Source organism: Tamandua tetradactyla, chromosome 12 (assembly GCF_023851605.1).
Source record: "Tamandua tetradactyla isolate mTamTet1 chromosome 12, mTamTet1.pri, whole genome shotgun sequence".
Classification (NCBI taxonomy): Eukaryota; Metazoa; Chordata; class Mammalia; order Pilosa; family Myrmecophagidae; genus Tamandua; species Tamandua tetradactyla.
In genome coordinates this window covers 4,278,796-4,304,011 of record NC_135338.1, presented here as the reverse complement: position 1 = coordinate 4,304,011, position 25,216 = coordinate 4,278,796, and the positions used below count along the sequence as shown (strand labels likewise).

Here is a 25,216-nt window from a genome sequence, read left to right as displayed (position 1 = left end):
AGCTTCTTTGTCAACCAAAAGGAAAGTAGTGAAGAGCTTGAGTCCTTAGGGGGTATCAGAAAGAAGTGCTAAGCTCCAGCCTTTCTAAGAGAAAAAAGAAAAAAGGAAGTGCTAAGCACAGGATATTGGTTTTCCTTTGTCCCTTAGGTTTTCCCCATGCTAACTTTTCAATGGGCTCCCAACCATCAGAGTTCTTACAGTCCGCGTTTAGTAGTATAGGATGCGTAAATGATTACTACTTCACTACAAACCCTGTGTAGACAAAATGATTACCAATCTGGATCTTCCAATGGGAATTCTTGAGCCTCTGGAAATTTTGATCTTTCATCAAAGAACCCTTTCTCCAACATGATCTTACAGGCCCTTCCAATTTACTGGCTGGGCTCTGAATACAGTGTTGATTTTCCTGGTTCAGAAAGCCAGGCAGGGTTCCTGCTGCCAGGCAGGTGTATTTGTTTTTGAATGATAAGGACACTCACTTGCTCTCAGTTTAGGTGAATAATAAACACTTTAGACATCCTTCTTAGCCTGAAAGAGGAAAAAATTAAAAACCCTCCGGCAACAAAGTCTGTTTAATGGAGTCGTATTCCTTAGAGAACGTAAGGCATTGTACAAGAGCTGGGTGTTTGCTGGCTAACCTTTCTGGCAAGCATACCTCCTGAGTTTTGCTTTTGAAAGCGCTTTCTCATAAATAGAGTTCCAAATTTAGGTTTACCTCATTAAAAGGAAGGGACACTTGGAAAGTCTAAGAGAAATAGAATAGTAAAAGAAGCAGTATATTGACCCCAAAGAGAAAGCAGAGGGAGCCAGTGTCAGTGAGAAAACCTTTATTTGCCCCTTTCACCTTGCAGTGTATAAACATGCTGCCTGGGAGAGTGGGGATTGGACGAGAGCAGCAGTAGCAAAAGCAAACACAGCCGGACAACTAGGGAAAAACAAGAGTGTGGCAAAGGAAAATTCAAGAAGAAGGAAAACAGAACAAATTTGCTTTTCCTTCAAGCAGACTGAAAACCTTATGTAGCAAATGGTGTTTTAGAAAGGGACGTACATCCAAATTCTCAACGCTAGGTCTGTCTGCCTTGCTTATCAAGGTGTGGTTGGGATAAATTTGGTGATCAAATCGCCCAGCAATCTGAGGAGCCAAGGAGATGGGCAGATAAAAACAGTGCACATCTTTGGCACCTATGCTTTAATCCTCTCCTACCTCAAGGTGGCTGGCTGTTGAGCTTGAGCTCCTCATTCACTTTTCGCCCTTGACTCTCAGTCAACCCCACTGTTTTCTTTACCACCATAAATCACTTGATAGGAACTTGTTTTGGCTGGAATCTGATGGGCCTGGACACCACTGACCACAGTTCGGCTCCCTCACAGCTCTTGGTCTGCTCATAGTTCCTTCTTTTTTTTTTTAATATTTTTATTGACAATCTTCACACACATACATTTCATACATGGTGTACAATCAGTGGCTCTACAGTATCATCACATTGTGCATTCATCACCATGATCATTTTTAGAACATTTTCATAACTCCAGAAAAAGAAATAAAAAGAAAAAACTCATATATCCCAACCCCCTTACCCCTTCTCGTCACTGACCGCTAGTATTTCAATCTACCCAATTTATTTTATCCCTCATGCCCCTATTATTTATTTATTTTTGTCCATATGTTTTATTCATCTGTCCGTATGCTGCATAAAGGGAGCGTCACCCACAAGGTTTCACAATCATGTGGTCACATTGTTAAAGCTATGACATTATATAGTCATCTTCAAGAATCTAGGCTACTGGAACACAGCTCAACAATTTCAGGTACTTCCCTTCAGCCACTCCAATACACCATAAACTGAAAAGGGGGTATCTATATAATGCCTAAGAATAATCTCCAAGATAACCTCTCAACTTTGCTTGAAAGCTCTTGGGCACTAAAATTTTATTTTGTCTCATTTCTCTCTTCCACCTTTTGGTCAAGAAGGCTTTCTCAATCTCATGATGCCAAGTCCCAGCAAATCCTGAGAGTTCTGTCCCACATTGCCAGGGAGATTTACACCCCTGGGAGTCATGTCCCACGTAGGGTGGAAGGCAGCGAGTCCACCTGCTGAGTGGGCTGAGAAAGAGAGGCCACAGCTGAGCAACAAAAGAGGGTCTCTAGGGGTGACTCTTAGGTATAATTTTAAGCAGCCTTAGCCTACCCTTTGCAGGAATCAATTTCACAGGGGCAAACCCCAAGATTTTGATTTGGTTGTCCCCATGGCTTGCAAGAATATCAGGAATTCTCCAAATGGGAAGTTGAATATTTCCTCTTCTCTCTTCAGTTTCCCAAGGGAATTTTGTATATACTTCTTCAATCACTGCCCAAGGTACTCTGGGATATATGGGGCAGTGCTCATAGTTCTTCTGATGGAGGAGGGAGAAACAGCGCCTCCAAGGGGTGAAGTACCTTGTCTCCAGGGCTGTCTGGGACTGGCAGTCCGCAGTGCCTAGCAGCGAGAACTGGACTTCTTGGCTGAACGGTATTTCAGGAGCTCTGGCAACAGCAAGAAAAGAAATGGCAGGTATTTCCGTGAGGTAGGCATGAAAGAGCGCCTGTGACAAATTCATCTTGCTTTATCTTACCTATTTCATGTGACTTCATTCTCAGGATTTTATCATCCCTACAAATCCAACCAGCCCTTCTCTTTCTCCATTTGGAGTACTTTGCTTTAATTCCCAGAACAACCCTTCTTTGAAGGAGTTTACTTACACCCTTACTGCCCCTCCAATACTTGTTCTCTTGAAGATTAAGATTTGTTTTCCTCTTTTGAAAATCTGCAGATAAAATGTTCTAAGAAATGATCATGATGATGAATATGCAACTATGTGATGATATTGTGAATGACTGATTATATATGTAGAACGGAATGATCATATGTTAAGAATGTGTTTCTTTCTTGTCATATTTTTTTTTAATTTAAAAATTATTTTTAAAAAATCCGCAGATACTCTTAAATTTTCATTTTTAATTCTAGGAGGTCGGTACATGGGTGTTTGTCATTTTACTAGCTTTTCTCTAAGTTAAAATTTTTTCATAACCAACAAAGGAAAGAAAAAGGTAAGAATAACTTCAAATAAAATAAGGCAAATGGTTGTTTATAATTTATTGAATTTAGTGGAAGGTATACAGGTATTGTAAAACCGTATACAATTTTGCTATATTTTTGTATACCTGCATACATATTTGGTATACCTGTATACATACTTGGTATACCCGTATACATATTTATTTGGTATACCTGTATACATATTTGGTATACCTGTATACGTATTTGGTATACCTGTATACATATTTGGTATACCTGTATATGTATTTGGCATACCTGCATACATATTTGGTATACCTGCATACATATTTACTTGGTATACCTGCATACATATTTGGTATACCTGTATACATATTTATTTGGTATACCTGTATACATATTTGGTATACCTGCATACATATTTGGTATACCTGTATACATATTTGGTATACCTGCATACATATTTTGCTATATGCTGAAAAATTTTATGATAAAAACGTAAAAAGAAGAATGGAAGAAAGGTGAGGAGAAAGTGAAAGAGAGGAAGGGAAAGAGGGAAGGAGTGAGAAAGAGAGAGAGGAAGGAAGGAATTCTTAAGACGGAACCTTGAAAGGCATGGGTTGTAGCTGGTTTGTTTATTCTGAGGACTCTGTCAACAGTAGCTCACAACACTATGGTTTCATCGCTTCATGTCCAATCCTTTGTAAGTTACACAATCGCACTGTGATTATCTGATACTGCATCCACTGGACCTCTCAGACAGAGAACCTTTTTTTTTTTAAGTGTCTCCTAAAGATTAGGTGTAATGCTTTCCTCTGGCCATGCCATGGGACTGGGTCATGGAGGATACCTGCTTAGCATGAGCATATCACACCTGCTGTATTGTTGACCGCTTGTCTGGCTGAGACAGCGTCACTCACGCGGCAGCCACAGTGCTCTTCTTTTTTAACCGCCTTCTCCTAAGATGGCTGTGTGCCACAGCTCTGGCTGTTACAACAGACGTGATATCTGCTGGCTGAGTCTTCCGGATAGTTCTTGCTTTCTTAATAAAATTGATCTTTTACCATTTTGCCCTTCAGCCTTTGCCCTTTAGCTCTTTTGTCCTTTTCCCTGTCTGGAATCGGACGTAAGGGCTGGAGCTCTAGCAGCCATCTCAAGACGCTAAGGTAACAAGACAAGGGCAGCAGTAGAGTAGAAAGGAGGAAAAAAAGTCCAGGTTCCTGATGGCACTGACGAGCCTCCTTGCGAACCTCAGAATTCCTGTTAAGAAAACAAATAACCCCATGTAAGACTGAAACTTTCTAGGAGAGTTTTCCGTAATTTGCAGCTGAAATCATACATAACCGACGATGGATTTTGCCACCTCCTAGAAGACTTAGACCTGGTAAAATACCAATGATTCCCTAAGCAGGGATTGGACTGCCTACAAGTCCAGTCGTAGGCAGCGAGTCTTTCGTGAGTCACATTTCCCACAGCACATTGTGGGACACAACCTAATCTCTTGAGCTTGACTATTTCTATTTTCTCCAAAATCTTACTCTGAAAAAGCAACACGATTTCTTTTCAGACTACTGGGCTGGCTCCAATCCTTTCAGACTAGGCAACCTTGCTAACTTTACCCCGAGAGAGTTACCCAAATACTGAGCCAGAGAATGTGACGATAGTCTATGAGGGTGATATAAGTTCAGCCATGCAATTCTTCAGGAAATAAATTTTCCCGTGGCTTCTAGAAATATCTGGAGACTCTGGCCTTCCTATAAGGTAGAGAGACTGAGAGAGAGAAACGACATGCTTTATTCTTACAAACTTCCAAAGAACAGCTTAAGTAAATAAGGTTCAACGAGTCACTCTAGAGATAAAATCCCTCACTTTCACATTGTTAAATTACAAACCAAGACAGCACAAATTTCCCTTAACCTTAGTCCCCAGGCCTCAGCTTTGGACTAGGCCCCAAAATGCTTTCTGTTTTGGAAACCCCAAACCATGCAAAACTCAATAGGTCTGGGGTTTGAGCATATGAATAAAACAAGCCAAGTTTCCGCCTGACCTTGGCTAACCTTGAAATGAATCGTTCTTCCAGGGCTGCTCTGGCCAGCATTGAAGCTTGCGGTTTCGCCCTGGTTTTACCACAGAACTTTGTGATGAAACACTAAGAACCCACGGAGACTTTCACTTCCATCCCTGTCTTGTTTCAAGTTCTTTTTGCAAAACCTGGTGAGTTCTACAGCGTCTGCCTGTGTCGCTAGGTTATTTGTCTTCTGTTCCACATGGGATCAGAACCAATTTTTTGCCCAGCAACATTCTTTGAGGGCCTGAGGATAAAAGAGTAAAACCTATCACTAAAAGCCATTCAGTGTAAAAGCAAGAAGATTCTACAAATCCGACGCCAATCTACACATGACCATTATTAAACTAATCTAACAACAGCTCGAGGAATTTGAAAGACACTGTAAAAGAAAAAACTTTGTTGGGAGTTGGGTATCACGGGGTAGAGGAACTTGAGGAAGGAGAGCCAAGAATTAATCACTGCTGATACAGATTAGAAGCACCAGAAACAGAGAATGGGCATAGCTTCCTGAGAGATCCAAGAGACCAATAATAAATAGGGATTTACTCTGGATGAAGAGTAGCTGAGAATAATAGTTAAAAATTAATTCTTTAATCCTTAGGGTTGAAATTATGATTGTTACCACTGCTGCTATTATTGTTATTATTATTATTATTATTATATTATTATTATCGAGGTTAAGTTAATTGCTCAAAGGCAGGGTCACACAGCCTCCAAACCTAGTTCAAATCAGGAAGTACATGTAGAGCGAAGCCAAGATTCTGAACAGGCAATCATGAGTAAGGACAGAAAACCTCACTCTCATAAGCAGATTGTACCATTGTAAGATGTGAGAAGTAGCATTTCCATGATCTATTCTGGCTTGTCATTGATATCAATAAAGGCAAGAGTGCCAAATACAGTGTGGTCTCACACAATATAGGCTATTATCAACTAGAAATCTTTGGGGAAATTGCACCCATCCTTTCCCCATAGAACAATGAAGTTGAACTTCCTTGAACTATCAGGGTGAACTGGCATAATCAGAATCAAAAACAAAAAGCCTTCGAGTCCTTGAGCGCCTTCCAAATCAGAATCTTATTTTTGAGGTTTAGAAACTTAGCCATTAACCAACCCTGAAAAATGAAAGAGAATGATTGCTTTAGTCCAACAGCCTCTTTTGTGAATTATGCATGAATCTTTTTTCAGTGATGGGAAGAAAGAACCAGAGCAGGAGAGAGACATCCACCAGTTTCTATTAAATCCTGAAAGCAGAAAACTGGTATCATTTTAATAGTATGTTAAAGACAATCCTTGGGTGAGCTGTAACCAAGGGGCCAATTCCAAAAACTAAAACTTTTACAAAAGTGGTCAAGAATGACACAAGGAGAAGCTTAGGTGAGGTTCCTTTCCTAGGATCTCTTTCCCTCCACATAGCCCAAGTAGCTAGAATATGGACAGAGCTCTGCAATTTTCATGTCCTGCCCAAGAGTCTGCCTGGAAGAAAATTCTTGAAGCTCTTAAAAGACCAAGATATATATCTATATCCCCAAAGAGCTATTTCTACCTTTTTTGCCCTCAATAGGAATTATAAATTGCCTGGATGCTGCAGTGAGTCCCAGTTGACTGAATTACCCCATATACCATGTGAAGTTATCTCCACAGAGCCCGTTAGGTTGAAGTGATGTGGATGGGGCACTTCTGCTCTAACCCCTAAACAGGGACTGTGACCCCAAAACCAAAATCCAGGACAAGGTTGCACATTTGGCATGGAAGCCAATATATAGTCACAACCAAGGGGCCCCTAATTTCCTTCCCTTCTGTGAGATATAGGTACAGGGCTCCCTAAGGTAAAAAGCCACCCACCAACTGCCTATGTCACCGATGTATTAAACTCAGTGAGCTCATAATATAAACAGAAGACTATTTACTATACTCTTGGTACTGGCAAGCTTATAAACAATTGGCCAGTGGAATATTTTTGCATTGAGTTTGTTTCCTGAGTATGTTTTTCTTATAAATCTGCACATTTAGCCCAAGATCACGTTACTCATTCGGCACTACAGCTGTCCTTATGACCTAAAATCAAAGGGGTGTTATTTGGACAATCTCCCTTTAAAAACTGCCAAGTGATTCGCTGTTCTTGGACTAGCTACAGGAAGGCTTTTTGCCTGCGGAATCCAGTAGATGGCACTCACATCCCAGGCTCCTCTCCCGGAGCGGGTTCACTTGCCTGGGAAACCTTTGTCAAAACACACACACAAAATTGGTTCCTTAAGCTCAGTAAATAGTAGGCAACGTGTCCTAGTAAAATACCATGGGAAAAAAACAAACAAACAAACAACAACAATAAAAACATGGATTCCATTCCTGGCATCTTCCTAAATGAAGCTTTGATAATGGTTGTAAGAAACCAGCTCATTTATGCCACTTTTTTTTGGCATAAAATAATCCAAGAGTAGGGAAATTCCAAACTGAAAATAAGGCTTTGTGGGCAACAGTGTTTGGCCTAAGTATTTCTGATTTGGCAATATTCAGCATGAGATTAAGAACTCACATATTGTATTGAATATTTAAAAAGCAAGCTATGTTGATGATTGTATAATGATATAGCTTTCACAATGAGACTGTGATTGTGAAAACCTTGTGTCTGATGCTCCTTTTATCTACCTTGTCAACAGACGAGTAGAACATATGGAATAAAAATAAATAATAGGGGGAACAAATGTTAAAATAAATTTAGTCTGAAATGCTAGTGATCAATGAAAGGGATAGATAAGGGATATGGTATGTCTATTTTTTGTTTTTCTCTGTTTTCATTTTATTTCTTTTTCTGTTGTATTTTTATTTCTTTTTTTGAGTTGATGCAAATGTTCTAAGAAATAATCATGATAATAAAATGCAACTATGTGATGATATTGTGAATTACTGATTATATATGTAGAACGGAATGATCAAAATAGGAATGTTTGTGTTTATTTGGTGTTTTATTGTATTTAAATATATATATAAATAAATAAATACAATTAAAAAGCAAGCTAAAACCATTTCGAATAAGAACAAGTTGGACAGAGAAAAATGAAAGAGAAAAAGTCAGTCCTTGTTAAAGAATTTCTTAATATGAAAATATTATAGTTATAATAATCCGTATTTTGCAAGAACAATGGAGCCATCACGAGTTATGATAGACTATGCTTAGAACCTATTAGTCCTTGAGTCACAGGTACTAATTATCATTACTACTCCACATCATATCCTCCTTGACAAACAAAATCAACTGTCCTATTATTTTACTGAAGTAAATAGAGGACAGTAAAGTCTTACTGGCTGTATAAGACTAAGCATACCAATAATAGCTAACACTGCCAAGTATTGATCCCTTGTTATACATCCCACGTGGTGAAAACCGGCAACATACAGTACTTTATATTTTACAGAAACCCTATGAGGTAGGCGGCACAATGATCTCTGTTTTTGCAGGAAAGGAAAACAAAGCTGAGAGGCAGGTTATATAACCTACATAAGCTGAGAAGAATAGTCAAAAACTAATTCTTGGGCTTGAAATTGTGATTGCTAATTCTGCAATTATTATTATTATCATTATAGAGGTTATTTGCTTAGAATCACACCCAAAGCTCATGGCAGAGTCATAATTTGAACCCAGGTCTGTCTGACTCCAAAACTTGTGTACTTGACCAATATGAGGCAAAGCCTCCCAATAACTAAACCAGGGCAATTCCGAAAAATAAAATAACACTTCTAGAAATATGGAAAGTCCTTTTATGGGGAGAACCTGCAGGAATGGTCATCAAACAACAGAAAGCCATCCCTTTAAGTTTCCCCTTCCAGACAGAAAGACACACATGGACAGAGCAAATGCCTCCCCACTGCCGCACCCTGCCCCCATCTTGTAGGTCAAGTTGCCCTTTTATCTGCCTGGCCAAAATCTCTCTTAATGGTCATAAACTTATAAGCTTCTCAAAGGAGGAGGGTAAAGAACTATAATTTAATGGAGAGCCACAACTGGTACAAGCCAGGACCGCCCAGCCTTGAGCCAAGCTGACCACACTACAGAACGCAGAGCCAAATCTTTCTCCTGGTTTATCCAGTATCAGCAATATGACCGAGAGTGAGCTGCAGTCCAAGCATATAAGTCACAATGACTGATGGACCGAGCCGTGGCATTAAGGAATACATTCTCTGGATGATAACCTCAATACGCTCGGAGTAATTTTGAACACTTTTTGATAAGGTTCTAGTCCACCCACCAAGTTACTTTAACTCATCTGCAATTCCTCTCAATGCCTTAGAATACATATGTGAAATTGTTTTGGAGCAGTGGTATCCATATATTGCACTGAAATCCCATTCCTCGTTCATCAGGATAACGTGAGCTGATTTTAAATTCCATTATTCTGGGTTTCTGACTGTGCTGGTGTGAAGCTATTATGTACTCCAGAAAAGCCAGGTCCTTTCATCTTCATTCAATATTGCTTGGTGGGACCTTTTTGATGGTTTCCATGGAGATGTGTCTCCACCCATTTAAATTGGGGTGACTTACTGGAGCCCTTTAAGAGGGAACCATTTTGGAAAAAGTTTTAAAGCCACAGGAGCCACCAGAACCGATAGAGCCAACAGAACGGACAGAGCCCTGGGAAAGCTGCGGAAGAGAAAGCTAGCAGATCTCCCTGTGTGCCTTTCCAGCTGAGAGAGGAAACCTGAACATCATTGACCTTCTTGAACGGAGGTAGCTTTTCCTGGGTGTATTAGACTGGACATTTCTATAGTATAGCCTTGCTTTAATTTGGACATTTTCATGGCCTTAGGACTGTACGCATACAGCTTAATAAATTCCCCTTTATTAAGCCATTCATTTTCTGGTATATTGCATTCCAGCAGGTTGCAAACTCAAACAGACTTTGAAACTTCTTTGTGTTTCTGTGTTTTAAGCTAACATTTCTTGAACACCTATTATGCTCTGGTCCCTATGCTTAGCATTTTAAACATATCATATGATTTAATCTTCAAGTGATTAGTTTAGACAAGCAGTTTTTAATCCAGCATTAAGTTCAAGATGTCCATTTATTATATGAGGGAAAAAATCACATTAATATTTTAATTAACCTATAATAATTTATGATTAGAGTTTATAATAATTCCTTCAATTATTATTGTAGGTAACTGCGGTGGTTTCAAGTTGTATGTACCCCAGAAAAACAGGTTCCTAAACTTAAACCCGTGAGTGTGAACCCATCGTAAGTAGGAACTTCTGACGAGGTTACATCAGTTAAGGGTGGCCCAATTCAGTCAGGATGAGTCTTAGTCCCATTACTGGAGTTTTTTTATAAGCGGAATGAAATTCAGACAGAGGAGAGAAAGCCACACGAAGCAAGGAGATGGAATTCAACAGAACCCGGACGAGAACTGAGAGGCCAGGAGAGGCTACCATGTGCATTGCCATATGACAGGAGCCAGGAACCGAGAATCGCTGGCAGCCAGCCCTAGAACACCAGTCTTTGGGAATAAAGCATCATCTTGAGAACACCTTGGTTTGGACTTTCTCTTAGCCTCAAAACTGTGAGCTAATAAATCCCTATTGTTTAAGCCAGCCCATGCGTGCTATTTGCTTGAGCAGCTCAGGATAGCTAAAACAGCCACAAAGCAAGTCATATTCAGAGTACCTGTGGTTTTGTCGCCAATAGAAACCACAGATGTTTTCAAACCACATTACAGTTGTTGTGGATATCTCAAAATATTTAGGCTCATCACTACTTCAAAATTGGCTAATTATTATTAGACCAATTATTATTCATTATTTTTAGGCTCTAATAATAAAAATAATATACATAACTAGATCACAAATTTGTTAGTTTTGATAACTATAGGTCTTTATCGTTTATTTTGATAGTACTTGGTCTCAGTGGTTGGTGTTTAAAATATTATTCTGTAAAGGGGTCTGCAGTTTCACCAGACCACCCGCAGGGGGTTAGCCTAGTCAAGGCTAATCACAGTTATCCTGCGGCCCCCACCAGTGACTGGTTTATAAATTAGCAGATGGCCTAATTCTGGCCAAAGTGACAAAAAGAAAAGTCAAGGGTTGGGGGGTGCACTTCTGAAAAAGGCCCCTTCCTCCTGAGAGCTTCCGGGAAGAAGCCTTCTTCTCCCTCTAAATGCAGCTGTGACTGGAGGCAATGCCTGGAACGGCTGCAGCCAACTTGCAACCAGCCTGGAAATGGCATCAGCACACAGAGGGTGGTATAGCCAAATGGACTGCAGTGAGCAGGGTCCCTGATGGGCCATACTGGAGTCCGCCCTACTGCGTTAACCCGGTTTAGGGTGAGATTTTCTGCTACTTGTAGCCAAAAATACCTCAAAACTATTTACTGCCATATTTAAGCCTTAGAAAAAAAGGCCTCTCTGAGAAGGGAGCCTTCAAGCTGAGGCAGAAAGAATTAAGAGGAGGCGGTCATAAGAATTGGAGGAAACTGCATGTGTAAAGCCCTTGAAGAGTGAATGATTTCGGCTTGTTTGAGATACTGAAAGAAAGCTAATTGCACTGAAGTATGGAAACTAGCAGACCTTGAAACGAGATAAGATTAGCAAATAAGATCAGGCAGGACCTTGTAGGCCCTGGTAAGAAGTTTAAATTTAATTCTAAGTGCAATGGGAAGTCATTGAAGGGCTTAAAACAGAGAAGGGACGTGACCCAAAACTCACTCTGGCTGCTGGAGACAAGGAGGACAGCCGTGGGCACTGTTGGAGAAACCAGGTAAGAAGTGATGATGATGTTGGCTTGGTCTATATATGAGACTATTAATTGGAGGAGTTATTTTCAAATTTTAGTTTGCAGAAGGGCCACTTGTGCTGTCTAAAGGGCAGGAAGCACACCAGTGGATTTTGACGTGGGAGGTCTACAGATCAGACTTGAGAAACTGTGCTATAGACTCAAAGTTTGTTAAGAACTTTGTCTCTCTGGGTAAAACCACTTTCCAGAAACGACCATCTCCTATTCTTCCAATTGTCAAAATATATGAACATTTTTCAAATTTAAGTGAAATTTTTGAAATATATGAGCTCCAAATATAACAGCTTTGCCAGGTAAAAAGCCCTACAATCGCAGACTCCTTAGAGCTACGTGGTTTCCCCTACAGGCTTGCCAGACTCCCTCCCAGCACAGGCTGTCTGCCCCCTCTTGTGCTGGACAGGGAGTGACAGAAGTATTCCCGATGTCACTCGCTGTCCCTTTTATTCCTGAACATCATTCTTTTATCCACTCAAAGGGCACTTATTAAGCACTATTAGTACTTGGCATTGAGCTGGCACCGATCATGCCAAGATAAATAAAATACATCCTCTCATATGATAGATACCCACCTTCCACTTTTATTTACATTCACTCAAATGCCAACCAAGCTAAGAAGCTTGGAGAGCAGTATAAAGGAGAAAAGAAAGAACACAAGGAGAAACGAGTCTCAGCAGAAAATAGGAGCAGGGGAATGCAGGGAAGAAATGTTCAAGAATAAGATTTTGGAAACTTTAAGACTCATTAGACTCTCCCCATGTCCCACATGTGAATCAGGTCTCATTATGAATCTCTTACCTGAACCTTAAGCAAAGACAGGCAGGCTCTAATATTAGAATAATATCTGACAACCTGAGCACTCTCCAGAGATATCTCCTGAATATTCAGAAGAGAAAAATTATGTGCCTAGATTGTTTATAAACCACTGGGGTCAAGGTTTTGATGGAGGGGAGAAAAAAATAAAAGGGAATTGAAATGCCACTTCTCAAGCTGACCAAGACAAAGTCCCCAGGTTTCCGTGTCCTGATTGTATGGGAAGTAGGGACGATTTGAGAATCCATGAATCTTGGCTTGGATATTAGCCCAAATCCTTGCCCCTTTGGAATTTAACTAATGTGTTAAACCCAAACTTATCCTTGATTCTCTAAACTCTTCCTGAATAATGCTAGAAGGGGTTTAGTGAGAGCATAATTACTCTTTTTGGAAATGTGCTGGTTTGAAAGGATGTATGCACCCTAGAAAAGCCATGTTTTAATCCTAATCCCATTTTGTAAAATGCAGCCATTTCTTCTAATCCCTATTCAGCATTGTATGTCTGAAACTGTAATTAGATCATTTCCCTGGAGAAGTGATTTAATCGAGAGTTGTTGTTAAACTGGATTAGGTGGAGGGGTGTCTCCACCCATTTGGGTGGGTCTTGATAAGTTTCTGGAGGCCTATGAAAGAGGAAACATTTAGGAGAATGAGAGAGATTCAGAGAGAGCAGAGCAGAAAGACACAGCCACGAGAAGCAGAGTCCACCAGCCAGTGACCTTTGGAGATGAAAAAGGAAAATGCCTCCCAGGGAGCTTCATGAAACAGGAAGCTAGGAGAGAAAGCTAGCAGATGACACTGTGTTTGCCACATGCTCTTCCAGCCAAGAGAGAAACCCTGACTGTGTTTGCCTTGTGCCTTCTCATTTGACAGAGAAACCCTGAACTTCATTGGCCTTCTTGAACCAAGGTATCTTTCCCTGGATGGATGCCTTTGATTGGACATTTCTATAGACTTGTTTTAATTGGGGCATTTTCTCAGCCTCAGAACTGTAAACTAGCAACTTATTAAATTCCCTTTTTAAAAGCCATTCTGTTTCTGGTATATTGCATTCTGGCAGCTTGCAAACTAGAACAGGAAATAATACCAGAAATTGTTTTTTAAAGGATAGATTTTGAATGGACATCAAAAGTGAGAATAAAACTGAATACTTCTGCCAAGAGCCTAAACAGGATTGTAATTATGTATTACTGTAGGTAACAGCCTATTCTCATGAGTTATCTAGAACCCCAACTGTTTTTTTTTCATTCTAGCTACCCTGAACTCTAAAACAAGATGACAAACAATTGTTACACAATTGCAATAAGAAAAGAGTTTATTGTGTACCAGTTACACTCTTAATGAATTGACTTTGGCAATACTTTCTGCTGGTGTACTCTACTCCTTGGCAGACTCTGATGAAGAGATGGTTCTGATTTTAAAATATAAAGGGAAACTCAAGAAATAGAATCCTGGTGTCTTAAAAACTTTAGTGCATGTTAACAGACCTATATAATACTAAGGGGTGGGGGGAGAGGGTGACTAAAGCTGCCTAATTTAAATTTACAAACGATTTATAAAATCAAAGCATTCAAAAAAAAAAAATCATAGCATTCAGCCCAATAGGTGTTTTGCTTTCTGTGTTCTCAAAGTGTTGTTTCACTGTGTTTGGAAGTAACGTTTTTTTCCCCCTTTAATAGAATAGTGATGCTACTTTTATATAAGCACAGCTTTAGGTACTTGGAAGTATTTGGATTGAAAAATTAAGTATAATCTTAATTAATACACATGCTTATACTTGTTAACTAATATAACTACAATTGTTCCAAAAAGATAATCCAGTGTTTATATCAGATTTGGTCTCCCTGGTTTAATACACAAATACCAATAAATTCACTGAATCTAGTTAGATAAAAATCTCTGTCATTACCTTATGAGTATTCACAATGTAACGCCTCCCTGGGGTGCTTTGGCAACATTTTTATTTTGTGCTTCTTAATGAAAACCATGTTTAGCAGAGATCCGTAGTCACAGCCTAAAGACAAAGATCCGTTTATTTTTATTTTTATAATAAATATATTTATTACCCCCAAACACAAGTGATGATATATATCACAAGAACTCAATGAAACCAGCCCGCACCTTTGTTATAAGATATGTGCTGTTAGCATGATGCTTTTCCGTGTGATTGTGGTTCCTGTTTCTCAGGAACAAACTGTCTCCAGGGCGGTCACTCAGCTACTAGAGTAGTTTTCAGTTTCCACCAGCACAATCTTTTCAGGAGAGATTGGCTACGTTATCCCATATACAGTTGCATTTGGAATTAATGGCTAAATCCTCCCTGGTAATGCTGCATTTGACCCAAGAACCATTTTGTGGATTGTTCATAAATAACATTTTTAGCCATAATTCTCCACTCACTGTTAAAGAGTTTTCTTTACATTTCATGATCAGCTCTTAAAAATGCCTCCCTGATGCAGATGGTGGAGTATTAGGCTTCAGGGCTCTGTCCCCCACACAGAATCTGTGAACAATCAGCAAGAACTGGCAGAAACATCTTTCTAAAAGTCCCAGAAAACAGTTAAAAGACTGTACTAACGGTGAGCACCAAATCAAGAAAAAGTCTACTTAAAAGTGGTAGGATCTCATGGTGCCCAGGCTGGCCCCACCCCCCCCAACGCCCCATTGGCTTGGCACCGGTCCAGCCAGCATACCCAGTTCAGATCTCTGGTCCCAGTTCTGGAGCTGGCAGGGTAACCCCAGCCACGTGCTGGGAGCATGTCTGTCGGACCCATCAGTCTGGTTGAAGGACTTGTCTCAGAACTGGCCCTGTGTATAGGAGACTCAGGAAGCTCCCCTACAGAATGCTGCGGGAAAGCAGTCAGATCATGCTACCTGGGGCAAGGGGCTGCTGGCAATAGAATGCACAGGGCTGTGCCCAGGACCATGAGGAACTCTTTCCTACAGAAGAGGGGATATTTGTGTCTGTGTAAACAGGGGATTCCTAAGACCACACACCCACACCCAAGATAAGAAACGTGTGCAAAAAGGATGGGGGCGGGCGCCTCTAAACTTTGGCCCCAAGCTGTTCTCCAAACTCATCAAATTCACTGTATGGATAAATCCTGAAGGACAGCACTGCCACAGGTCAATCTGCAAAGACTGAAAAAAGGTTTTGTTTTTCATTCTTCTGTCTCCTTCTTTCTTCCTTCTTCTCTCCCCCTCCCCCTCCTCCTCCTCCTCTTCCTCCTTCTTCTTCTTCTTTTGTTAGCTCCTGGCATTCAAGGAAAGCTAATATAACACTAGCTGGATATAAGCTTAAGGAATAGATGCCTCAGAGACTAAATTCCAGCAATAACACATTAAAATTTCAAAATGTCCAAGTTTCAACAAAAGATTACAAAACATACAAAGACATAGGAATTGATGGTCCAAGTGAAAGTAAAAATTAAAACTTTAGAAATCATCAACGAGGAGGATCAGACCTGTGACATCCCAGACAAAGACTTTTAAAAATGATCCTATATATGCTCAGAGCTAAATGAACACATGGAGAAAGAACTAAAGGAGATGAGAAAAATGACAGATGAATGCAAAGAGATTATCAATAGAGAGAAGGAAATTAGGAGAAGAAACCAGAGCTGAAGAATGCAGTAATAAATGTAAAATTCCCTGTGATTGGAGATGGCAGAAGAAAGAATCCATGAACTCGAAAATAAGACAATTAGAGTAATTAAGTCTGAGGAGCAGAAAGAAAAAAGAATGAAGAAAAGTGAATAGAGATTGAGGAAACTGTGGAACACCATCAAACAAACCAATATACATACTGTGGGAATTCCAGCCAGAGAAGAAAAAGAGAAAGGGACAGAGAACATTCAGAGAGAAGTAATGGCTGAAAACTTCCCAAATTTAATGAAAGACATGAATATATAGATCCAAGATGCTTAATGAACTACAAACAAGATAAATCCAAATAGACCCATGATGCAACATATTATAATCAAAATGCCAAATGCCAAGGATAGAATTCTGAAAGCCACAAGAGAGAAGCAATGTGTCATTTTTAAGGGCACCTTAATAAGAGTGTGTCGGTTTCTCATCAGAAACCATGGGGGCAAGAAGACATATTTAAAGTGCTGACAGCAAAAAATTGCCAACTAAGAATTCTATATCTGGCAAAACTATCACTCAAAATGAGGCAGAAATTAAGACACTTCCACATAAACAAAAGCTGAGGGACTTCGTCACCATTAGACTGACCTTACAAGAAATTCTAAAGGCAGTTCTACAGGTTGAAAATAGAGGACACTAGGCAATTGACTGAAGCCACATGGAATAAAGCTATCTGGTAAAAATAATGACATGGGTAAATATAAATACAAGTACTATTGTATCTTTGATTTGTAACTCCATTTTTTAGTTCCTACGGGATACAAAAGGCCAATGCATTAGATGCAATGATAAATCAATAGTTTGGGACACATAATGTATAAATAAATAATTTGTGACAAGAACTACATAAAAACGGGGAGTGAAGTAGTATAAGAACATAGTTTATGTACGCTATTGACATTAAGTTGGCATCAAAGCCAACGAGATTGTTGTAGATTTAGGATGTTAAATTTAAGTTCCATGTGTTGTTGTGCTTTGAAAACTATTGCTTTTTTATTTCTTTGCTTTGTATGAATGTTACATTATACAATAAAAAAAGTAATAAAAAAATTAAGTTCTATGGTACCCACAAAGAAAATATCAGAAAATATGCAAATTCATAGGGGTGAGGAGAAAGAGGCAATAAGGAATTAATGCAAAATGAGTATAGGGTTTCTGTTGCAGTGAAGAAAAAGTTATAGTAATGGAAAATGGGGAGGGTACTGCGACACTGACAATGAGATTAGTTCCACTGAAAGATATGCTTGGGAGGAGTTAGAACGGTAAGATTTATATGTTTCCACAATTAAAAAAACGAGAGAGAGAGAAACTAAAGAGATGATGACAATCAAATGTAATATGTTATACTGGTGGAGATCTAAGAAAGTCCAGAAAAGATAGATAGACAGACAGACAGACAGATGATAGGCACTTGGAAGTGCAAAGGTGGCAAAATTTTTTAATTGGCACATCTGGGTATCGGGGAGGGGATATGTTATAGTTCTCTGTGTGAGTTCGAATTATTTTTGCAACTGTCCTGTAAGTTTGAAATTATTGCAAAATAAAAATAAATAAGTGTGACCTCAACTCTGGATTAGCTAGCAGCTGTGGGCAGATTCTTTCTGACACAACCACTTTAAATCCTGCTACCAGAAGGGGAGAAGCCTTTCACAATGGTGGTTTCTAAACTACTGCCAAATTCTTAAGGTCCCAACAAGGGCTGAAGGTACATTCCAGCACCCCTTCTCTTGTCTCCATCACAAAGACAAGACTGAGTCTGACATCTCATGAAATGTTTAGTTTCAAACCTTGTTTTTATTATCATTGCTTGTACATACTTGGCTATGAATTTTGCGTTTTCTGAGATTTCATTTTAGGCAAAGCGTTCTAATTTAATTGTAACACTGAGAGCATATCTAGATATTTGGATTCATTTCTGGTGAAAGCAAACGGCCAGACGGTTAGCAGAGATTGCTGTGCTGACATGTCTGCTTCCCATATGCAAAGCAATTGGCTCAACCTGGCAGCATAAGCATAGAAATGTTCAACTCAATCATCTAATCTCTTCTAGCATTACATTTTTCCTTTTTCAAATCGTTGGCTAATTATAAGCACAACTTTATCAGGGAAGGAGGAAAAATGGTGCCTCAACTCTTTTTATCCGTCTTTATTACCAACTCTAATGTCACCTCCCAGTAGCTTTCATTAATTACCTACTACTGATGAATGAACCAATCATTCAATAAAGATAGTGTTTATTTCTGTTTACAAAAGTAAGATAAGCCATATGCACCAAATTAATCTGGAATGGTTATGACAACATGTGAAGGAGTAAGACATAAGGAAAAGAGGAAGAAAGAGTTTTAAGAGATGACTATGTAAGTCAAATTGCCGGGAAAATAAGTAGATTATTGTTATCTCACTTCAAATTACCAAAAACTGTGGACTTTAGGAATTCAATGCTGGTCTTATTTACTAGAGAAAATCTTTTTTTTTTTTTTTTTTTGACAAAGCGGATACACTTTGCCTGAGATAGTATTTCATATTTCATTCATCCTATAACCCATTATTACACTTTATAAAATCCAATCGCTGATTTTTCTTACTGAAAAAAGTTACCAATCTGGTAGTCCCAAATAGATGCAGCATACATACAGGTATTATCATATCTCAATAATTTTCTTAAATTTAGAAATTTTCTAACATCTTTCTACCATTAAAAAGTGTTTTTAGACATTCTGTTTGTTTGTTGAGTCTTAAGAAGATTCAATCAAATATGTCTAAACAGAAAGTCTTCAGCGTTTCCTCGGGAGGAATATGGGTAATCTTTTTTAACCATTAGAAGACAACAACTTCAGAAGCAAGAATGAGTCAACAGCTTAACAGCCATCCACAAAAAAAACAAAAAAAACAAAAACACCACACCAAAGCCTGGAACAGGAAGTGAAGAATAGATACCACTTCCAGTCATGACCGGAATATGTACGAGCATAAGGGAGGCTTTTAACCTGAATTTCAGCCATGATTCTAGCACCGTGGATACCACCTCCAAGGAAACTAAAGAGTAGTGAGGCAAATCGTGCGGTCAGCACTTGAGGTTTTGTTTCTCGGCTAAGAAATAGAGCATGTTAGAACGCTCTTCTCTTGACGGATGGGAGACTGTAACTTCAGCTTTTAACCAGTTGGGGTGCTGGGTCAGAGGGGGCCAATGCTGGAATGAGAAATAACAGTCAGCATCCGATTCGTCTTCACAATATAGACTGGCCGATGGACGAAAGAGGAGCTACAGATCAGGCTCTGGACATCCGGCCTCTTACCCACTCTACCCAGGAGGGCATGCAATCACCCACAGAATTTCATGTCAGAAACCACAAATCCTAATACCTCTGGTAGCACCTGCAAGCCTTTTTGCACAAGGATTGGCCCAACCCAATTCTGTTTAAGTCTCCAGAGCCAACAGGTATACAGCTGCACCAAACCACTGCATTTCCACTGTAACTCGAGACAAACTGAATCTGAAAGGCTATTTTATGGGTATTTTGCCTCCACTCCTGCAGGTAATACAATCCACAGTACACCCACAGACGCACAGCATTCGGCTCCCCTAATCCTCATTACCATCTTCCTCGGGTACACATCTCAAGGGAAGCAAGACTGACTGCACCCCCAAAGAAAGTAGGTCTTTCTCAACCATTTGTGCTGTTCATAAAAAGCAATGATGGAATACTACAGTCAACCTCTAGTCTTGTGCGCAAGCTTTGTTTATATCATCCCATAAATGTGGTACTTCTGTTTTACTATATTTTATCTGTTTTAGGTAATTATTCAAACCAAAATGTCCATTATCCCAAAGTCATGTCTGACTTAGAAAAATAAAAGTGCCACAAATTATGACATTTGCCATGTGCATGTTTTTACAATGGTTTTGCCACAATACGACATTGAAAACTTGAATTTCAAAAAATAAACCTTGCATTTCATTTCATTCTTCGTTTAGCTCAGCTAAGTATGCTAAAGTTTTTAAATTTTATAGCAAATCGGCTAATTTTTCCACTGATTTTGGCCTTCATCAAAATGAAAAAAAAAAAGTACTTTCAACATTGAAGAACCAGTAACTTCTTGACCTGCACTAAAATCATAAAATGGCAAGCATCATGAAGTTTGCTGAAAACATCTAGTATGTATTTTCTAAGCCTTTCATGAGGGCTAATACATTTTAGATATAACTAACTTCCAATGGAAAGAAAGTTACTATACTTTCCAGCATATTGGCAAATAAGTCAGTTTCTTGGAGGCGAAGTGGGTGAACAGGACTACTGGCTCAGCAGTTATATATAAATCCTTTAGAGAAACTCTAAAATTGAGGGACCTGCATTTCCACACTTACTTTATTTCACTGTGATGCATCTGCAGAGTAGAAATAAGACTCCCCTCTTCATCCAGCCTTCAAGTTCAGTCATACATTTTTTTATTGGAAATGAACTAAAGCTGATTTAGAGCGGACATGCCTTTTGGAGTGCCCCAAGGCCTTTCATTTCTTGAATGATATGCTAAGGCTTGGACTCCACCCAAACCTCCTTGAAGCACCCTCTGCAAAGTTTAATCTAATTTAAATTAACTTATCCGTCAGCATAGAGTGCTCTTTCTTATTTCTCTTTATTTTTTGAGTATGCACATGGACATATTTTTGTATTTCTAAACATGTGGATGCTGGAACAATTTAGAAAGAAAAAACACTACATATTTCTTTATTCCAGTCATGTTAAAAGCAGTGGCTGAAATGCAGGAAAAGCAGAGTTCTGGAAACTCCTAGCCATAGCACTATGCAAATAATTTTACAATATGCAAATGATTAAACAGTAATATGGTCACAGTTCCTACCAAATGTTTCCCTGATTATAAGACATTCTCTTTTTTTTGAAGCTTGCAAACTTATTTAATAAGACAAATATATTCTTTTTAATAAAATGAATACAAGAAAGTACATTCCAAAGTCACTACACATTAACTGATAAGACACATTCTTGAAAGCCATGGGTCCAACTTCACACTTTATTTTCTATCCATTTCTTTCTATGCACTGCTTAACTCAAATCATTACTTTGCAAATAAAAATACTATTAGGACACGCATTTACCACAAATAAACATTTGTGTGGATAGGTGCAATTCTGTGTTCATAGAGGAGAGTGTATGGATATATAGCAGGCATTTTTGGTAATTTCTAAACAAGTGCCTCCCACCTCCACCTAAAGGAATTTATGAGTATAATAAAGAATTTTTTGAGCAAAAAGTGTTAAACTCTTTCTGGGCAAATATAGTAATTGACTAAAAATCACTTCCCTAAACTGAAAACTAAATCATGTACACTTTTGTGTGTGTGTGTCAGCTAGGACATTTTTTTTTTTAATGAAAATTCTGGAGGAGAAGATAGAGTTAAGGAACTGAATACAAAATACTTCTTCTAGAAGTAACAATGTAATAATTGTAAAGGGATTGCAGTGGTTGAGGATCCATCCTTAAAGACAGTTGCTTTAAGGATGCATGCTCCACCTATTCTCTAAGTTCTATATTTACCTTTTCAGGAGATGTTCCTCTTAGCAGAAGTTTTCTGGTCCTATCTCTGAGTTACTGTGGGGTAGGTGGTGGTGCTGGGGTCACAACATCTGAATGAGAAAGGCCTTGAAATCAGAGAAGTATGTGTAATATGACAAAATGAGCTGATGATCATTAGACAGTCACAAGAGAAGAAATGCACCCAGGAGAGTCCCGTAGATTCCAACTCTGGGAATTATATTCTATCTAAATACTTCTCGTCATTTCAGCAGCCCATTCATTAACTCAAAAAAATATATTTATCAGCTACTACTATATCTGGCACGGTATTAACATTAGCCAGGCATTAAATCTTCAAAGTAGTTTCTTATTCTACACTTACGTTGACACATGTAGGTGGGTCCTTCCATTCTCTACTCAGTTTAATGTTTTAGTTGCCTTCTAGGTGATTTGTCATTTTCCGGCACATCTGAGTGGGTTTATTTTACATCAGAGGAATTTTATCATATATGATGACGTCTACATTAGTTTTCAAGTCATTAAGAAGACTAGAGATGACAAAATCAAACATTACAGATTTTAATATAATTCCACAATTTAATTATTGGAATTAAACTTCAAGATTCTAGACTCAGCTTCAAGAAATCAGTTTGAGCTTTGGCTACACCCAAAGGCTAATCAGACTTTTAGGTCTCTGAGAAATAACGTGCATTTCTTGCAGTTTTTCCAGACAAAGGGAAGAAATGGCTATGATCTGCCTTCACTGGAAACTCTAGCATCATAGGGATTCTCCCAGGTGGCTCTGAGGTAGTCGATGTAGGTTTTCCAGCTTGTAATTATAGCTACTATTCATTAAATGTCTGTTGTGCCAAGCACATTACTTTCAATGCTTTAGCTCATTTACGCTTCCTGGTACCCCTACAGTGTAAGTACCATTGTTACTATTTTCCCGATGATGACATCAGGCTCAGAGAAATTAGGAAACTTGCCTTAAATCACGCTATTTGCAAGTGATGAAGTGATGGATCTTTGACAATGTGCTATGATGCTTCCCAGGTCAGCAGTTCTCTGTAATATCCCTATGTTTAAAAAAAAAAATTTTTTTTTAAATCACCTCCCTATCGCCCGTGAAAGTTTGGGGGGGAGAGGGATTGGGGCTGCTAATACTGTCTGGGAAAGATTTCTGAACTCAAGTGGGAAGAAAATACGAACCCCCAAGCAGCCGGCGCTGTCTGGGTGAGGAGGAAAGTTCTCCCGGAGGCCCTGGGCCGGCTTCCTCCCACCAGGCCGCCGCTCCTGCCCGGCGCGCGGTGACTGACGGGCGACTGCGACCCCAGGATGGATGGCCTAGCCGGGTCGGAGCGTCACCTCCTCGGCTCTCCTTCTCCCGGGACCCCTCCCACCCCCCGCTCATCTCCCAGCCGCGGGGAGCTGACCGCGCCCGGGCGGGGGAGGCCCGCGGGCAGATGGAAGCTGCCGACGGACGGGGGCAGCCGAGCGCGGGGGCGCTGAGGGAGCCCCGCGCGTCCTCGCGGCGCGGCCACCGGCCCCCGGCGGATGTGGGCAGAGGGGCGCCCGCCTCGCGCCGCCCGCGGGGCCGGGGCCGAAGGGCCGTCCGGGCCCGAGAGCTTCAGCACGGGGCCCCGGGGCCTCGACTCGGCCCCGCCGGGGGGCAAAGGTTGGGCCTGGGCCAGCGGGGCGGCCCGCGGGGCGGGCGGGGCCCGGTGGCCGCGCGTTCTCCTTCCCTCTCCGGCTTCGGCCTGCAGATCGGTCTCCCCGCGGCGGGGGCGGCGGCCCACGGGGTCTGCAGGCGCAGGGCGCCCGGGCCGCGGCGGAGGAGGGGCCGGCCCCGACGGGCTCCCGGGCCCCGCGCGCCCCGCTCCCCTCCTCCTCCTGCCCGGCCTCGGAGGGCCTCCCAGCCACAGCCCCCACCCCCACCCCCGCCCCATCCTCCCCGGGCCGGGCTCCGCTTTCCCTCCATCAACTCCAGGCCGAACTCAATCCGAGAAGGCTCCTTTGAGCTTTTGTGTTTGCTGGGGGAGATGTGGGCGCAGGAGGGATCGCGTTACAACTTTCATTTCCTGAAATGTTTGAGGGAACATCCAGGGTTTTTATCCCCACATCAGCCCGAGCGATGGGCTCGGGTTTCAGGCCTTGTCACTCAGCTGTCACCAAACAAACGAAGCTCTCAGAGCCCCGGAGAGGGAGAGCTACCTGCTATTCATGACCCCTGGAGCAGGTGATCGCTCATGGGAAAACAGGTAGAATTAATCATAGGGCTGTTCTCTGTTTCCTCTACTTTTTTGGCTGACCTGCCCACAGTGTGAAACCTGTCAGAAAACAAATTAACTCTTTCTTGTCTCCCCGGGGAACTAAAAATACTTTTTTTAAAAAAACCCAACGCAGAGCGGGTCACGGTGACTCAGTGGCAGAGGTCTCGCCTGCCATGCTGGAGACCCGGGTTCGGTTCCCGGTCCTGCCCATGCAAGAAAACAGCATACATTCACACCAAACGACGAAAGAGAGCTGGAAGGAACATCATGCATCCCGCTCCACTTCGCCATTTCTTAGTTTGGGAGGTCCCCCTTAGTGGGACTTCGAGTTTGGGGAAACTGAAAGAGAAAGTGTCATCTCTGTGTCCAGCCTATTGGGAGGAGCCCCAGGTATGATCCCTGAACTCAGATAGATTCCAATATGTCTTTCCTAACTCATTGTCAATGAAGTTGGGCTTGATCCTAGTTAAAAAAAAAAAAAGTCACTCCAACATGGATTTCTGAAAAAAATCTGTAAATGGAAATGAAATGTCTGTCTCCTCCCAGACCCTCTCTTAAGTCAATCATGTTATCTCCATATTAGAAAAAACTCAAAAGCTTTCAAACTTTCCCCATTCCTTGCAATTCGAACTTAACTCCAAAGTAAGTTTTTAAAATTACTTCTTGCCTTGGTTGAACTAAAGCAGAAAGATCAGCATGCTGGTACTTTTGTGTGTGTGTGGCTATTAACTACTACTTATTAAACATTATAATGCAATTTTAAAATTGTACCTTTATTTTCTATTTTATTCTACTGTTCCATTCCCTACATCACTTTCCCCTCCCTAGAAAATCAAGAAACTAGAGGGGGAAAAGAAATGCATGCAAATTTGCTTCTAAGATATACTAATGTTCAAAAAGTTAATCAGGACAAGTTGAGACCCTTAAATCAGACTTTTTTTTTTTAAATAAAATTATGATAAGGATCCTGTATTGTCATTCTCTGCTTTTTAGTTTTTCCATGAAGGATTGTTTTGGGTGAGATATCAGGAGATGTGCTG

At 40.4% G+C, this 25,216-nt stretch overlaps 1 long non-coding RNA gene across 1 annotated transcript; it reads right to left on the bottom strand.

Annotated features, from left to right (window-relative positions):
* Positions 1 to 216: 216 nt before the first annotated feature.
* LOC143651186 (uncharacterized) lies at positions 217 to 23,259 on the bottom strand. The gene is made up of 6 exons (XR_013159899.1): positions 23,116 to 23,259; positions 22,286 to 22,982; positions 21,925 to 22,013; positions 14,628 to 14,732; positions 3,931 to 4,316; positions 217 to 2,524 (listed from the first exon to the last, which is right to left on the bottom strand). It is a non-coding gene; the product is annotated as an uncharacterized LOC143651186 (long non-coding RNA).
* Positions 23,260 to 25,216: the final 1,957 nt, after the last annotated feature.